The sequence below is a fragment of the Tiliqua scincoides genome, chromosome 5 (assembly GCF_035046505.1).
Source record: "Tiliqua scincoides isolate rTilSci1 chromosome 5, rTilSci1.hap2, whole genome shotgun sequence".
In the NCBI taxonomy this organism is placed as follows: Eukaryota; Metazoa; Chordata; class Lepidosauria; order Squamata; family Scincidae; genus Tiliqua; species Tiliqua scincoides.
The window spans coordinates 63,225,638-63,243,683 of NC_089825.1; the positions used below are offsets into that span (position 1 = coordinate 63,225,638).

General features: G+C 47.4%; 1 protein-coding gene and 1 pseudogene across 1 annotated transcript in view; both read left to right on the forward strand.

The window, feature by feature from the left end:
• The window catches only part of CNTNAP2 (contactin associated protein 2), a 1,320,279-nt gene that overhangs the window by 518,597 nt on the left and 783,636 nt on the right, over nucleotides 1-18,046 (forward strand). The gene's annotated exons all lie outside the window — the stretch shown is intronic.
• On the forward strand, nucleotides 16,500-16,616 carry LOC136655182 (5S ribosomal RNA; annotated as a pseudogene).

Sequence of the window (18,046 nt, forward strand, 5' to 3'; positions counted from 1 at the left end):
GAAGATTCAGGTTCAAAGCCATGCAGCTTCCTGGGTGACCTCGGGCCAGTCACTATCTCTCAGTCTCACTTACCTCACAGTGTTGTTGAGGAGTGGAGGAATTATGTATAACACCCTGTGCTACTTGGAGGAAGGGTGGTGTGAAAAATAAATTAAATAACCTTAACATAAGCCTAGAGGAAATTTTGCTCTAGAAAGAGACATTCTCATGCATATAGGTTGAAATTTGATGATCATTCAGCACAGAGCTGGCCTGCCTCTTATGTTGGTAGGCTGGAAAGTCAATCAGTGTCTTGAAATGAAGTGCACCTCAGAATGTGTGCAAAGAAAAGAGCAGCAGAATTTGGGGTCTGTCTCAGTTGCCCATCTGGCTTCAACCAGACTTGGACCCCCTCCCAAAATGATGGTATGAGGGCAGGCAGCCGCTGGCCCCATCTCATCCCCCTCTTGGCTAGCCAAGCAACCTGCACTGCTGGCTGAGGCCCAGATGCGATCAGAGGAGGGTTGCAGCCGCCCTCTTGCGGGCCCAAAGACAATGGAGTGGCCGCAGATTAACACGCGTACCGGGCTACCACAGTGTCCTACAAGATGAAAGCAGAGATATTAATGTGATGCATCCCTTCTGATGCTGCTGCAACTTAACATGCGCCCCGTGCCACCACAGCGTCCTGCAAGATGAAGCAGAGGTTATAGCAAGGCATCCCCTTTAATGCTGCTCCCCCACAGATTGGGGGAATGCCCGGAATGCCAGCGCCACTGAAATGGCCCGTGCAGTACTGGTCAGGAATGCCACCGTTCATTGATGTCCCCGTGGGGCAATACAAATGGTGAATGAGGCGGTATTCCCCAGGGACCTTCTTAGGCGCCACCCCCAGCGGAGAACCTTAAGGTCAGGCAGGGGGAAATTCAACCAGGACCATTCCTGCATATCATTCTACCAACAGCCTTCTGCTCAGCCACCAGACCAAAACTGCTGCCGCAGAGTAGGAAAAGGGGGCAGAAAACTCATGCCTAGACCCACCCCTTGGCAATCATCCTCTTGACTATGTCCTCCATGCCTGTGACTGCAGGTTTCGAGCTAAGCTCATGCCCTTGGGGTGTGGTGAGTGGATACGGAACCCAGAGTGAAACCCTCCCACAGGAATGCTGCCGTAGCGCGATCAGGGTACTCACGCAGCAGCTCAGCCATCATCAGCAGCCTAATCGGACTTGGCTCCTTTGGAACTGGATATGTCACCTGAACCTCCTCCCCTCTCCTGACCTGAGCTTCGGCGCCTATATCTCCTGTCCCAGTAACCCCTCGGGCAGGAGGTGAGCGGGTGGTCTGCGCCGCACAGTGCATAGTTGTGCAGGAATGCACAACTTGCTCTAAAACAGTGCCCCGAGGAGGCATACTCGTAGCAGATACGCGAGGGTTGAACCCTTCGGCCTGGCGCTCCCACCTGAGGCAGCCCCGCTGGGTGCGAACTACTGCTCCTGGCAATCAGGTGACCGCTGTCCGATCGGTCACCCCCACAGCACCCCCCGACATCACGAGCTGCATCCACAGCTCCGAGTTTGTCCTTTCCCGAGAAAGCTGCGGGTTATTTCCCATGCGCATGCGGAACTGCTCATCATAGGCCAACCAACCTGAACCTGAGTATCCCCTAAAAGCCCTGTGAATCAAGTCCAGGTACTTTGCTAGCGCTGGGCCCTTAGCCATATCTCTCTGCAGTACTACCCCCATGTAGATGGTAAACCCTGCTAGCCAATTAGTCCAATTCCGATCGATTTTAGGCTTACAAAATGTCTGATGTTCCCTAGAGCACTCTCCTGTCCTGATCTCAGGCTCTGGCTCTCTGTGGAGAAGACTGAAGAGGTCTACATACTCCCCCTTCCATATCTTCTCTTTAACCGCCAGGGCCAGATGATCCCCCAGTGGAAGCGCCTCCTCCCCGTATGGCATAGGGGAAGGGGGGAGCCCCCTGAACCACTGCCTTGGAAGCTGGTGATGATAGTGGCCATGCGCCAGCTGCCGGCCCAGCCCCGCCCTGCACAGGAAGCCCACAATGCCAGGCCTGAGCTGCGTTGGCCCGCTGAGACGCTGGGTAAGCCTCCCCTTGCGCAGGCGGGAGATCACCTGGCACTGCAGCCCCCGCAGCCAGCTGCGCGCTCGCTCCCTGGGCACCATCCTGCACGTGAGAGGGGCCCGAATGCAACACAGCCCCTGCTTGTTGGGGAAGAACCAGCGGTGCTGTACCACCCTGCTGATATGCAGCCTGCTGGGTGGCCCATCCCTGCGGGGAGGCTGGCTGTCTGCCTTCCAGCAGCTGCGTAGATCCTGACAAGCAGCGGGGCTGCGTAGCCTCTGCCACAGCCAAGACGGGTGAAGGCTGAGGCAAACCTGGTTGCCCCTCCGTGCCGTCCATTACAGACCCTGGGCACCCCCGCTGGTTGTGCGGAACAGCATAACCACCCCAGACTTCCGCAATTCCCTCTAAGCCTCTCCCTTCATACTCACCCACATTGGCCCGGGCCCCCGTGTTGGGGTTGGGCACTGCAACATACGTGGCTGGTGCCGCTGCTGCACCGCTGCCCGTGGAGGCCTCTGGAGCTTCCCTCGCTGGGGTCAAAGCTGGGCCTGTGGCAGGCCTCTCCTCTGCCGCTGGTGTCGCCGCTGCCGCCGGCCTGCAGCCCTCCAGCAGCAGTTAGTGCCAGATAAAATCTCATGTATAAAACCCACATGAGCCGTGAGTGCGCACCAATACTCAACACCTCGATGGAGGGAGCGAGGCCCAAACCCCCGCCAGCCCCCCCGGCCATGCACCACCCTCCGGCTGTGCCTGGACAGGTGACTCAATAAAGCCCGACAGCTCGTCGGGGGGGTAACCCCAAGGGAAAAGACCAACCACTTTGCCAATGGGGGGCAGTGACTGAGGAGCCTCTACCAGGTGACTGGTCCACATGGAGAGGGGGAACACCTCCCCCATAGGGGGGGCATGGAAGCCAGCCAGGCTCCCTTAAGCTCCACTCGCTGGGGGGGTCAGAGGCATCCGGCCGACTGGCCTGGGGGGCCCGCCCTGCCAAGCGGGTGCAAGGGGGGGTCCACACCCCCGGCACCTATCCCGCCGGCGGCGGCGGTCCAGCGGGGCCCGGAGTCTGAGGCACTTGGGCGCCCAGCCGAGCGCGTGATAGAAAAAGGGGGGATCAGTCCCCTCACCGGCGCCGATCATGCCATTACAGGTGGCCCGGCAGGGCCCGGCCCTGCTGCCGCAGGCCTGGCCGCAGCAGCAAGGAGGGAAAAAACCCTCCCAAGATGGTGCCCCAAGGGGCCGAAGCCTGTCCCTCCAAGCATGGTGCTGGCCGCGCACGCGCGCAGCCGGCCCATCGCCCTGCTGCGCCGGCGCGAAGGGGACGACCTTCCCAACATGGCGCCCTTGCCGGCCCACGAAAAAACCCCCATCATGGCACCGGCCGCGCATGCGCAAAGCCGGGGCCCCGCTTCGCGCATGCGTGAGGCAAGACCATCCAAAGATGGCGCCCACTTCGCGCATGCACAGAAGCGCCAGAGAGGAAGAGGCAGCAGAAGAAGCCCTCCCCAAGATGGTGGCTGCCACCCGGCTCCCCCCGAGGTGGCCGCCTCACCTGCGCCAAGGCCGCAAGTCCCCCCCGATCAGCTCGCAGCCTCGGCGGCGAGGCCCCGCATCAGGCTGCCGCTGAGTGGCGTGGAGGCCCGAGCCCGGAGGTGGCTTAGCGGACGCCAGCCCTCGCAAAGTCCAGGGCTAGCTCCACAGGCTACCGGCCCCCGCCACACCTGTGACCGAGGCGGCAGGCTCTGCAGCATGCCCCCCACTGCGGCCCCCCAACCTGCACCGGAGTGGCCAGCCCGCACCCGACTGCTTGGATCCACACCACCCGTGAGTCATGCACGCTGGGCAAGGGGCACGGCCTGGCCCCCATCCGAGATCTGGGTCAGGCAGCCCAGAGATGCTCCCTGCACCTGAGGGCACTGAGGGTAAGGGGGGGCTCAATCGAGGGAAGTACGAGAAACTTCTGCTCGGGCTAGGTCTGCAGGCACCAGAAAATGCGGGGTCTGGGTCTGTGGGCATGTGGGAAATTGCTGGAGATTGGGGCAATGCGTGGGGGGGGGGGAATGAAACTGGCAAACCGCCTAAGGAAGGGAAAAGCCCAAAAATTGCTCCGCTCCCTTACCTTACCACAAGTATCCGAAACCAGTAGTGTGCTGGAATTCGAAAGTGTGCTGGAACTCACGACCTGTTGTTATTCCCACGGTGCCCATGTGCACAAGGAGGAAGAGGGCTGGGTCTCGTCCCCTTTTAAAAGGTCCGCCGTGGCTGCTAGACCCAGCCCCTTTCACCTCCCCTTTGGGGAGGGGCTGGACTCTCGTGTCCAGGCCAGGCCAAACAAACTCCGACCACCTCTTTAATTGGGTGATCGGGAAACTGTTGTTTTGTGGCAAGTTTGCCCTTCATTCCCAACCTTATGAAGTGCATCATCTGTCCAAACTTGCAGAATATCACTAACTACATGCTAGTCATATTTCTAAAATTTCAATCAGGAGTTGTGTAGCCCAGAAGCTATATGGTGATTTGTACTGTTTACATGCTCAGCTTGGCTAGTACTTGCACCTGTGGGCTTTTGGGGGGGGGGCATGAGAAAAGTGGCATCTTTTATTTTTTATCAGAGATTTTGAGTTATTCACCCTGTTCTCTCTAGCACCTAGGCCCCAGGTATTGGTGCCAATTACCCCTCCTTCACAGAGGAAGGGTGGTGTGGTCGCATAAGGCCCCTCATCCTTACTGGAACCATGACAGGTACAAATAGTAAAGAACAATTTCCCACCATGTCTAAGTCTGATTCAGAGGCCCTAGCTACTGCTTTTAACATGGGAAAAAAAACACTCAGGGCCAAATGTTTCATGTTACATCTAGCTATACCCTTGGACCATGCACAGTTGTCTAGGTAACTCACTTGAAGTTCAGTTACAGGTACAAAGACTGGCAATTAGTATTTTTGTCTCAAGGGTAGTTAAACAATATTTTTATACAACAGATTTCAACACAGACAATTAATTAACAGCTATAACAATGAGTAAATAAAACAACCATGGACCCAACCCCAACACAGTAGGATTAAAATAACTACGTTTAAATGCAGAATGCTTCTCCTTAATGTTGGTAACAAATGCTGGGAACAACTGAAGGTCAGTCATCCTCACCACTGTCAGGACCAACCCAAGTCCACTTGACCCTGGAGGCAGTGTGTCAGATGATGCCCCCTTACCTGATGATGTGCCAGCCTTTGTACCTCGTACTCATGAACTGTAAGAGGAAGAGGTGACCAGAGTGTTGGATGCCATAGCCCTCCATTCTCCACTCCTCCACACTTCCTCCTATTTTCTTCCCCCTCTTCTTTTTCAGTTCAGGAAGTGGAGGGCAGAGGAGTGGTGGCAATGAGTGGGTAGATGGAAATGAGCTCCCCCCCATCTGAGATGACCACCTCAGTTGCCCACATGATAGGGCTGCGCTGAACATTGTGCCCTGTGAGGTACTCAAAGGTAGCGTTCTTGGAAGTGCTACCTGTTCTATGCGTAGGGCCAGCTAGGCAGGTGGAGATCAGAGATCTCAATGCGTGGATGAGACAGTGGTGTAGGGAGGAGGGGTTTAGATTCATTAGGCACTTGGGAACGTTTTGGGACAACCAGGGCCTGTACAAGAGGGACGGGCGTCACTTGAACCAGAATGGAACCAGACTGCTGGAGCATAACATTAGAAAGGTGGCAGAGCAGCTTTTAAACTGACCCCTGGGGGAAAGCCGACAGGAGCCCAGGGGCATCTGGTTCGGAACTCCTCATCCCTATGGGACAAAAATGGGGAGGTTAGAGAACAACAAGGCAAAGACAGAGTAGAAGAAACTGGGAATGGTAGTATGATGGGATGTGATAGACGGTTTGGCACAATGAGAGGTTGCAGGGATAAAGGAGCTAATAAGAAGCCCATCCTGGGGCATTCCATGTACAAATGCTTTTATGCAAATGCCTGAAGTCTCCAAGCAAAGATGGGAAAACTGGAATGTCTGGTGACTAGGAAAAACATTAACATAGTGGGCATAATGGAAACCTGGTAGAATGTGGAAAATCAGTGCAATACCGCAGTCCTGGCTATAAACTCTACAGGAGGGACAAGGAGGGAGGTGGGGTGGCCATTTATGTTAAGGAAGGGATAGAATTCAGCAAAGCAGAGATTGAGGGTGGGTCCAACTCCACCATAGAATCTCTGTGGGTTAAATTACCAGGCCTGAGGAGCGATGTAATACTGGGGGTGTACTATCGTCCTCCAGACCTGAAACCGGAAGGGGACCTTGAAATGAGGAAACAGATCAGGGAGGTGACAAAGAGGGACAGGGTTGTAATCATGGGGGACTTCAATTATCCTCATATTGACTGGGTCCATTTGTGTTCTGGTCACAAAAAGGAGACCGGATTCCTTGACATGCTAAATGACTGTGCCTTAGAGCAGCTAGTCATGGAGCCCACCAGAGGACAGGTGACTCTGGATTTAATATTGTGCGATACTCAGGACCTGGTTAGAGATGACAGTGTTACTGAGCCATTGGGGAACAGTGATCATGCTGCAATCCATTTCGACATACACGTCGGGGGAAGAATACCAGGCAAATCACAAAAACCCTTCAGATGAGCGGACTTCCCTCAGATGAGGAGGCTGGTTAGAAGGAGGTTGAAAGGGAAGGTAAAAAGAGTCCAGTCTCTCCGAGTTCATGAAGCCTGCTTAAAACGACAGTAATAGACGCCCTGCAGAAGTGTATATTCCCTAAAGCTTCATGGTCACATGGTTTAGACCAGAAGCAAAGGCTTCTCCAGTGCAGATGGCACTGACCATTCTGCCAGGAGCCTCTGCAAAGCACCTCTGTGTGCCCCTGTTCTTCATCAAGTCCAGCTGCTTCTGCCTGGAAATCAGAATGCAAAGCCTGCTGGGACATGAGAGGCCAGAAGCTGCTGGATTCAACAAAGAATGGGGGTGCTTTGCAAGGGGTCTCCCATGGAACAGTAAGCACCGTTCTTGCGGGGGAAGGCTTAGGAAGGGTGCTGAATCTGGCCTGCAGGCCAGAGTCTGGAGAGACCTTGTTTAGTCATTAATCTGTACATTTCTACTCCTGTGCTACAGTTGTTCTTCATTTAGTGTAAGGAACCAATGATAATCTCTCTGTGTTCCGTTTAATCAAGGGCACTGTTATGTATTGCAGATGTGTAATTAATTAAAGTGCAGAATAGTAATTGCCAAGACTAAAAATATAATAAGGAAATTCTGTAGTTAGACAGAATTGAGCCTGGAAAAAACAAGGGCAGATAAAAAGAAATCAGAGAACAAAGTAACCCACAATGTTCAGAACATTGCCATTCCCTTTTCTATGCTTCATTATTGCGTTGTGTCAAGTCTCTGATGTGAAAAAATTGTCGAAAGATGAGATTAATAGAAACATTAGCAAAAATACAATTTCCACTAGCTTTTTAAGAAACTAATGAGACAGATCAAATAATGTGCATCAAAAAATATGAAAGTATGATTTAAGTTTTTTAAATAAACTAATGAGGCAGATCTGATCATGTGCATCAGCAAATGTTGCCTATATTGATGAGTAAGGGGAAAACTCTAAAAGTCATTTAGGCACTTTTAAAGATTTATGTAACAAGAGGAAAGCTAATGGAAGTATTTCAGTTACTGGTAATAAAAGCCTATTTGGAAGGTGCTATAACATGTGCCTTCCATTGATTTGGTAAAGGCTTCCAAGTTATTCCTGGCAGCATCAGACTTTCTGGCAATGCCTGTTTTGTTCATTCTGTTTTTTTCCCTCTGATTCAAAGTAATTTTGTGACAGTTAAGAAAGAAAAGTGGAGCAAAATGTAGAGGTAGCTATTGGAAACATGGTTGTATGAATGAAAAGAGGCAAGTGTGGAAAACTTGGAACAAGAAATAGTCTTTTAATAAATGTGAAATTTTTTTAGATGAAGTATGAAACAAAAATCAATAGACACAACTGTTTTATTCTGTGCCTTATGATGGCTAGGAAAAGGCCAAGCTGATTAGGAATTTGGGTTAATTACAGTGAAGTCCTATGCATATTTACTCAGAAGTAAGTCTCACAGTATTCAATGCAGCTTACTCCCAGGATAGTATGTATAGGATTACAGCCTTAAAACAGTCACCAAAATATTCCCTTCAATGAAACTGGGACATGGGAATTTCAATCAGGTAAAACATGAAAGGAGTTATGACTGAATTTTTTCATAAAACTAGAAAAAAGTACATAAAATGCATTCCTAGGCTGCCACTAGTTTTTGCAAAAAGCAAAATTTGAAATGAGGTTTGAAAGTTCCTCTTGTGGTGCAACAACAGAGACACACTGAGGAAAGCCAAAAGAATTTTGATGCAACCAGTGAAATTTCTCAGGGTGGTGGTACACATTTCCTAGCCTCAATTATTTACATTGTTATAGGATCTATTTCCAAAGCAACAGAACAAGTGCATCCTGAAAAATGTTGCTCACAGCCTGTCCTGAAGATGAGCTAGTTATTCCATGAATCATTCTCTCTTGTGAATTCCCCATTGCTGCTGCTGCTTCTGCTTCACCATCATAATCTATTATTTATAAGGGCACCTAAAACATACTAGGTGCTATACATAAATAAAATGCACAGGTTTCTTCCATGGGGGTCACGATCTTTAAAAAAAATTGCACTTGCCATTGCATTGTGCCCTCATAGTCTCTTAAGTACAACTTGACTTTGTTTTAAAGCAATTTGTTGAGTATAATACTGTCATATCAACAGATGATGTTAGGAAAAACCAAACTTGTGAAATGCCAACATGTGTACTGAATCAGGGTCCTCTTCATATTTCAGGAAGGAATAGGGCAGTGTGGCCAGAAAGACAGTTTCCCAGGGGGAAATAGCTGTCAGTCAGCTCCTAGTCATAGGTGACTCCTTAGACCCTCAAACTGATGGTCACAACCCAGTTGGTGGGTCACAACCTGATTGTTGGTGGGTTGCAAAGCTGAGACTGACAAGCTGGTGACAGAGAAGGAAAATGCATGGAGCCCTACAGAAAGTGAAACTGAGCCATGCTGTGTGTTTATTCACGAGTAGATTAACATGCCTTATTCCCTTAGAAAGGGCAGGCTGAGCGGAATCCAATGCCACCAGAATGGTCCAGTTCCAATGAAGTGTTGCCCAGTCTTTGGAGACTGATGGGCAAGTTCAGCTTTAACGCATTGCAGGATTGGATGAAATAAAAGGACACACCAACGACCATCGAGGTTTTTATGAGTGAAGGCTTTACTTCACACTTGCAAGTGGGGCTGTGGTCAGAGAGCACGAACAGCCACTGGATGCAGGAAATTTCACATCTTCTATAGCATTGTCTTGCTGTTTTACTTTGCTTCTCACACATTGGTTAACTTTTCTATTTGGCAAGTGTGTTCCTGTTTCACCATTTTTAGCAGGCAGCAAACAACTTCAGAGCACTCAGCTGAAGCAGTTCTTGTGCTGAAAGAGACACACTAGCTTCCTGTTTTTAGTGGGCCCACTGACGCATAACTAACAGTTAATTTCTGGGGTCTGGTTCGGGGGTAGGCCCACCTGGCAACAGAGGTCCCTCCCTCCAAGTTGACAAATTGCAGACATGCTACAGAGAGAATTCACTTAGGGCGCAATCCTAACCAGCAGTTATGCCAGCATAGGAGGCCATGGAGGGTCACAAACATGCCATAAAGCACATTTGTGCCTCCGTGGGTGGGAGCCGTGTCAGTGCATTCAGATGCGCCGACACGTGGAGGCAGGCAGAAGCCTCCACAGTGGCTCTCACGCTGACACAAGCGGCAAAGGTAGGTGTGGGGAGGGGGGCGTTTCTGGGTGGGGGGAGGGCAGGCGGTGGGTGGCCCCAGGGCAGGCGCGCAGGGAGCCAGGGGTGGGGCTGGGACCCGGTGGTTATGCTGAATTCCAACCCCTGTCCCCGGAGAGAACGAAGCAGCTTCCAGCTGCTCCATTCTCCTTGGACTTTCACCTCCTCCAGAGGTGGTGCAGGTTCGAGGAGACCCATAGGGGCACGCAGCCCTTACCCAGGGGTAAGGGGAAGAGTTTCCCCTTGGCCGTGGCTGAGCCACTGCACCCAACGAACCTCCTGGCTTGCCTGCTCCAGCGCAGGTTTGGATTGCGTCCTTAGTGAAACAGGGCTGGCTTCCCTATGTCACCTCCCCTTATTTAACTATTTGTTTTACTTTAATATTTATAATTATTTTAATTTATTTATAGCCCACCTATCTAGAGAAAATGGTGCAATTTCAGTGCTTACCATGGACAATTTCAGTGCTTGCTGCATTCTCAGGAAAATACTTCCTGCTTGATTATGTCACATTTGGCCATGACATCACTTCCAGGTTAATGACATCACTTCTGATGGGTCCTGGTCAGCTTGTCATACTGAAAAGCGGATCCGGGTGCAAAACATTTGAAAACCACTGCCTTAGACTATCAGCTTCTTTGTCTTTCTGGAAACTTTGCTTCCTGTTCTTCTAGACAGTTCCTAGGCCTCACCCATAAGGCAGTAATTTAATCCAAAAAGCAGGAAGAGGACAACCACATGGGGGGGGGGAGTCAAAATCAAAACATTAAAGCCAACCATTCCCAAGTTTTTCTAGTCAAATGATGAAGCTTACCAACTCTTCCCAGGCAGATTTTTTGTTGTTAGTGTTGACTTCTCCAACCTGCTGTAGTACTAACTAATGCTGATCTTTATTAAATTACTAAAGGATTCTTAAGTTTGATCTGTGGTGTATTAGAGATACTATATATAGTTCCATGCCTATTCCCCCTCCCTTCATCTCTTACTGTTGCTTCACACAGAGCAAGGGTAGAGGCAGGCCTGCTTTCTAAACCTGGTACTGCCTCTCAGCGCCTCTAAACTGATCACAGATTCCAGGAGAGGTGATGAAGGAAGAGAAAGAAAAAAGTGATTCTTGCTCCTAACCTAGAAGCTCACTGAGGTGTAATGGGAACTATGGAGAACTAAACCATCACCTTATCTAGGGTTACCACATACAAAGTGGAATAGAGTGCCTATACTTTTAATCATTGTATAGAAGAGGGAACTTTAGCAGGTGCAGCTCAACAGGGCCTCTGAGAGGAATTTTGGCAGGGGATACAAAGTTTCTTTTGGGCCCCTTCCCAAAGGGGGAGGAGTCAACAAGGGGGGAGGGTGTCGATGAGTATAATAAATATAAATAAATAAAAGATAACAAAGCACATTTGATTTGAACGTATTTGTTTATGCTATAATGCAGATGAGAAAGAACCATACAGATAAGGAGACAGAATTCACATTGAAATATCATTTTATATTAATATGCAAATATGATCATCAGAAGACATAACTATTATTAAGAAAATTACAGTGCAATCCTAGTCATGTCCACTCATAAGTAAGCCTCATTGTGTTCAATTAGGCTTACTCCCAGGAACGTGTGTATAGAATTATAGCTTTAGTATTTACTTTGCAAAAAGAGCTTTCCTGGCCTTTTTCTGTGAAAAGTTTTGAATCGCAACATGGAAATTAATTGTTCTGGCAATGCTTGATTTGATACTTAGCCTGGCCAAATCCACAAGACGTCCCTGAGACATTGTAGATCTTATAATTTTTAATTAGCTTTAGTTTGCTAAATGACCACTCTGCAGAAGCTACTGTTGCTGGAATTGTTAACAATATTCTTAAACTAATACAAACATTTGGAAACAGGTCACCTCGTCTGTACTCTGTTCACAAGTTCAACAGATCTAATGGTTTTTAATTGTGCAGTTCCAAAATGTGCTTTATGCACTGATGGTAAAAGTTCCATTCATAACATACTTTTCTCTTTCCTTTTGAGGTGGAAACTCAGTTGTGATATATCCAGTGTCAAGGCCTACATTATGATCACTCCTCTCTCCTTCCAAATTCACTATCACATGCATCTGTATGTCTACTTCTTTCTGTTTTTCATTTTCATTTTTTGCATCTGCCTCTTTATCAAAACTCTGTGCAGAAGCACCCAAATCAATTTGGGGGTAAGGCTTTCAACATCTTCTTCCTTTTCCAATTCTACAGGTGAGCTCAATGGGGAACTCTGTGCGTGTGAAGCTGCACCTAACCCAAACGGAAAAGTGTTTGTTGACCCCTTCTATGAGTTTCATCTCGTTCTTTTTTTGTCTTTTCTTTTCAGGGCTCCTGATTTATGAGAATAATACATTTTAGAGACAGACCAGACTGAAGAGAAGCCACAAATTTTTTTCAGATGTTGAAAATGTTTAGGGTATATTTAGGATGCCAGCAGGCCACAAGAACAGATCTCAGCCCCTCTCTTATAGCTCAGAGCACAGCTCCACCTCATGTACTAGTGCCCAAGCCCAGTAGGTGGCGCTGCTGCTTTGCCTTATGGGAGTGGTGTCAGCGTCCTGTCTCCCGTGCAGCAGTCTGCTCAGCTCTCAGGAAACTGTACCGCTCTGGGCCCCCGCCTCTAGCTCCCGGGCCCCCTTTCAGACCCCAGGCCCGGGAACAAATTACCCCCTTTACCCCCCTCTCCTAGGCCCTGCAGCTCAACAGGGAAGTGTTTAAAAAGCTGCACCTGCCAATATTCTCTCTTCTGTACTATGACTAAAGGTATAGGCACTCTGTCCCACTTTGTATCTGGTAACCCTAACCTTATCTGCATTGCTCTGCCTGCAGGCTATTTTCATGTCACATTAGACTGTGACAAACTGTTGGATATAGGTTATGTAACTATTATACGGTTGTCAAGGAACTTTGTATTTAAGGGAAATGATTCTTTCTTACGTTGGATATACCAAAAAAGTTTCAAATCAAGCATTTCAACAACAAAGCTTACAGTTGAGACAACATATACTTAAGGTGATATTTTTAAAACTAGTACAACTCAAAAGAGCACAAGAAAAATGATGAGGTAAAAATAGCATGATATGTCAAAATCTTCTGTGCATAGGTCCAAGGGAGAAATTCCATACCCTGTGGAGTTGTTTTCCTAACCTTGGTAGCATTTTGTTTTATTTAAGGAGATGGGGCTATAAAGAGCAGGCATGAAGAAGCTGATTGGTTAGAATGTGGTATTTTTGCAGCAACAATTTCTCCCATTGCTAGGAACTTTTAGAGATTGCACAAGAGCGGTTACAGGTAGAACTAATCCTCATTATCAGTATGGTCAGAAGTCAGCTCCGTTCTAAAATTTCTGAAAGGTGAAGTGAGGAAAGGTGCAAAAAAGCAACTAGATGTGTCTTCTCCCAAACAAAGAACCTCAACCTCTATTTTCTCATTAAGCTTAAAAAAGTCCTATCATTTTAATTCTTGCTTTTTGCACATGTGCTTAATGGCATGATGTATTTTGGGAAATACAAACTGCAAATCGAACTAAGGCTGCAATTCTGAAGACACTAACTAACAATAGGTTCCACTGAACTCAGTGGGATTTACTTCCAACTAAGCATGGTAAACATTCATAGGATTATGCTATCAACCAGAACTCTTTTTCATGCCATTACCCCAATAAGTATGAGAATGGGGATCCGCTGCTGATTGTGCCCCCTCCATGGACCTGATCAATCCACCCCCACCACTGTTGCCACCTACCTCTTGTGTCTTCACAACAACTCTTTGAAGTAGCAACCTCAGTAGGGCCAGTCTTAGGGCAAGAGAGCAAGAAGAACTCAGTTTTGATTAGGCAGTACCATTATTGGATTGGAACCAAGCTCTCTTGCATAGGCTTTAAAAGGTTGCCACAACCCCCCAATTGATGCTTCATGACACCATAGGGGTTGCAACCCACAGGATGAAGAACACTGCTATAACTATTAACATGTGGCCACTAGCCACTTTCTGCCGCAGGTGGAATGTATTCAAGTCTGCCTTTGCCATACAGCACTGTTTACTTCCACAATAACATCAGCAATACAGTTCTTTATTTCTATACCATCTACACAGCCTCTTCAGTGGAAAGTAAATAGCTGCTTTGTCCCAGGTGGGAAAGTAAAGTAGAGATGATAGCATATTCTCTTGCTGTGAGAAAGGGAGTCTTGGTGATGCTGCTTTTATAAAAGACACTGAACAGGTGTGCACCACTTAGTGACATTCTGCCTAACGACCGACTGCATATACTGTGATGGTGGTCACCCGATATCAAAGCCTAATGGGCTTTAGTGCCAAACTGCCCCCAGGCACCCTACAAAAACATGAAGTCAACAAGTGAGTTTTACTCCCAGGAAAGCAGATGGGGACTGCAGCCTCCAGACGCTCAGATCAGGGCTTCTGTTGCTGGCACCCACCTCTGCTTAAAAGCCTAATGAGCTCGGGAGGTGAGGGTTGCTGGCATGAGCATACATATAAACAGGAAGGCAAAGCCTACTCAGAAGTAAGCCCTATTACAACAAGTAGGGCTTATTCCCAGGAAATTAGGCAGGGATTGCAGCCTTTAGACACTCAGGTGGTGCTTACAAACAAGAAGGGGAAGCCTCTGCAAAGCCTACTCAGAAGTCCCATTACAAAGAGTGGGTCTTACTCCTAGGAAAGTAGACAGGGGATTGCAGCCTCCAGACACTCAGATGGGGGGGCGCCTTTGGCAGGATGCACCTCCTTGCCTCTATTTAAAAGTTTAACAACGGGACCATTTAATGACAGAGATTTTCAATCTCTATCCCCGTCCTTATGTGACGCATGACTTTATTTCTGCTGAGGAGGTCTTGCGTGCTTACACTTGACTTCCAAACTGGTTCTCCTCTCTGTTTGATACAGCCTATAGCATCAAACCACTGCTAGATTTTTATTAATTGAATATCAAGCTATAGAGCTACTCTTAATTAGGCATGAACCGTATTGGGATAGGAGGAGATCTGACATAAAGAGCCAGTGCAAATGCACTTGCAGTTAAAGCATCATGCTGTGTGTGGAAATTGAACCTATCCAGATGCGTTCTTAGGCCTGCGCAAGCCACCTCAGCAATTGGAATGCCAGCGCACAGATGAGCACCAGCCTCCAAAGGCCAATTTGGCACTGTTGCACCAGCAGACCGGTGAATTTGCGCCAACGTGGGGTTTGGGGAAGGACAGAATAGAGGCATTCTGGGGCAGGGGGAGGGCGGGCAATGAGTGGGCTGGTGAGAAGATCAGGCCTGGGAGGGGGTGGAGCCAGGATCCAGCACTTATGCTGGATCCTAGCCCCACTCCCAGGCGGCCCAGCCCTACACCAGGCCGCTCAGATCTGCGCCACCCCTTTAGGTGGTGAGTAGTATCATGGGGCAGTTGCTACATGACATGGGGTAAGGAAAATGCATTCCTTTTACTTTTAATTGCGCTGCAACCCGGCCCAACCCTACTCTGGATGCAGTACAGGCCAGTTGGCCTGCCTGCTCCAGGGTATGTTAGGATTGTTAGTAAGATAGTATAAAATGCAATCCTATTATAAAATTTACTATCCTGTAGCTCATACTTAGAGTTTGCTGATGTGCAGTAGCTAGTACTAGTTACGGCCATGTATGTAGAAGGTGCTCCTTCTAGCTGCTACTAATGTGCATGATATAGTGGCTCTTTTTGGATTCTTGCCTGGTTTGCTTTGTTTGGTTTGCTCATTGAATTGTTTTGTGGCCTTCACTTGGGAACAGAATAGTTAAGTTCCTTAGTTCAGCATTACTTGGTTGCCTGTGCAAACAGAATCAAAATAAGCTTCCTTGCATTTTCTCAAATTGTACCCAACTCACCTTCATTTAAATGTCCCATGAAGACAGAATAAGATGCTGAATTTCATTTTCTGAAGTCTTGCATAATCGGTACATGGCATGATACATTTTTTGCAGTTGTATCTTATTCTACCCTATTATTATCTTGGTTAAGTTATATTATTTTAAGTACCAATTATTGGGCATTTGACCTCATCAGAAAACATGCGGATGAGATGAAGACAATTTAAAAGGAAAAATGAGGGGAAAGATAGGGGGAAAATTTGCCTGTCTTTTTATAGCCACAGTGGAGGAATACCTCTTATTAAGATAAACCAAAAAGACACAGAAACTTAAGCAAGCTTTTTGAGTTTCCCATGTCTGACGAACTCAAAGACTTAAGTTTTTATATCTTTATAAGGTTGGCCCTTATAAAAGAAATTACAACACTGTGGTGGTTGAGTTTTTTTCTAATGAACTAATGGTTATTTATGACCCATTTTGCAAGTCACAATGGAATAAAAAAGCAACCTGGATTGCTTTAGTTGTTTAGTTGTCCCATCTATTGTGTAATGTGTATGGGCATTCAGCGTGTAATAATGCCTCTACTTGGATTGGGATCCTTGTCTTGTGTGGATCACTGTGACATAAACAGCTGACCAACTCTCCAAGCCATAGAGAGCTACTCACCTTTTCCTCTTCATGCTAGTACATTTCTGCAATATCTCCTGGGAGACAGCAACTGTTACCCTGCACATGCCCAATCTTGTCTGATCTTGGAAGCTAAGCAGGGTCAGGCCTGGTTAGTACTTGGATGGGAGACCGCCTGGGAATACTGGGTGCTGTAGGCTTATACCATAGTCTTTCGAGACTGAAGGTTGCCAACCTACAACCTACAGTTCCGTTGCAGATCCATTGGATCTGGTCCATTACAGATCCATTGCATTATCAGTTCTCTATCACATTCATTGCTTTGGTGCAGAAAAGAAATGTTAAAATATTCTGGAAAATAGTACTGGATGCTCTATACCCTTTGCAGCCAAAACATTCTTTCTACTCATTTGCTGCCTTCTCAGTTCTTTGAAACATTCTTGCCTTAAACCTTTGCATTTGGATAAAAGCAAGAAAGACTGATCAAGGGCACCGTGTGAATTAAAATCTTACAGTTTGCCACATGGTTTGTGCTTTCAGCATGTTTTAGAACTGCCTGTCTCTTGAAATGATCGGTGTTTCTCCCTTCCAACCCTCATTACCAGTCCCCTTCTGTTAGAGGTGATGTTTACAGCTGGGAAAACAAGACAGCAAAATAAATTTCGTTTCTGCTGCTTTGATGAAATTTTTCACCCCTCTCAAAGTGAAGACAGAACCAAAAAAAAGATCCCATTAGGCCTTGAGCATCCCTGATGAGTGTGCGCACATGCATCCAAGTATGTGATCCTCCATTGTTATGTCTTCATTTGTCTGCTTAACTGAAGGGGAAATCCACTGTTCTGGACCAGCTGCTCATCCTCTAAAAATTATCCACATAAACAGGAGTGTTTTAATAATTCATGGGGACTTAGGCCCAGAGAAGATGCTGCTTTCCTCTCAAACCCACCCACAGAACACGCTTGCATTTTTGTATGCCATATAGACATCAATGACCCCCTTTTATTATGCTGAAGGTAAGATGCATGTTTTTAGTCACTCACTAAAGGAATGTAGTAGTTCTCTCTTCATGATTGCTGGTAAGTTAGCTGGAACACCAGGGCTGCCCAAGATCTCCTGGTGCTGGTGGAAGCACCAACGATGGAAGAAGACATTGTTTCTTGCTCATTCTCAGTGAGCAGGAAGAGTATCGGAAAACTGATTGAAGTAGCTTTGTGAGAGGCAGGCCAGGGGGTGGGAGAAATGGGGTGTAGGGCACCCTGCCATTCCCTCAAACTCACTGCTTGAAGTTAGCAGTTTGATAGACAGGCCATGGCTGATAGGCATGGAGAATCAGAATCTTGTCACTTTGGAAGATCGTCGCTCCTAATTTGATGGCTATTCTGTCTCCTGACTGTTGAGAATGTCCAGTGTCCATTTCAAATTGTCATTATTGTTCTGATTAAACACCACAGCTACCCCACTGTTTTTGAACATAAATGTATTAATGATTCAACAACACTTATGCTATGCTGCTTGGTGTCAACAAGTATATAAGAGTAGATTACTGGAAGAAAAAAAGACATAAAAATCAAGACAAATTAGGAGTATTACTATTTTTTAGCATTTGTTGTCTTTTTGATATAAGAACAGC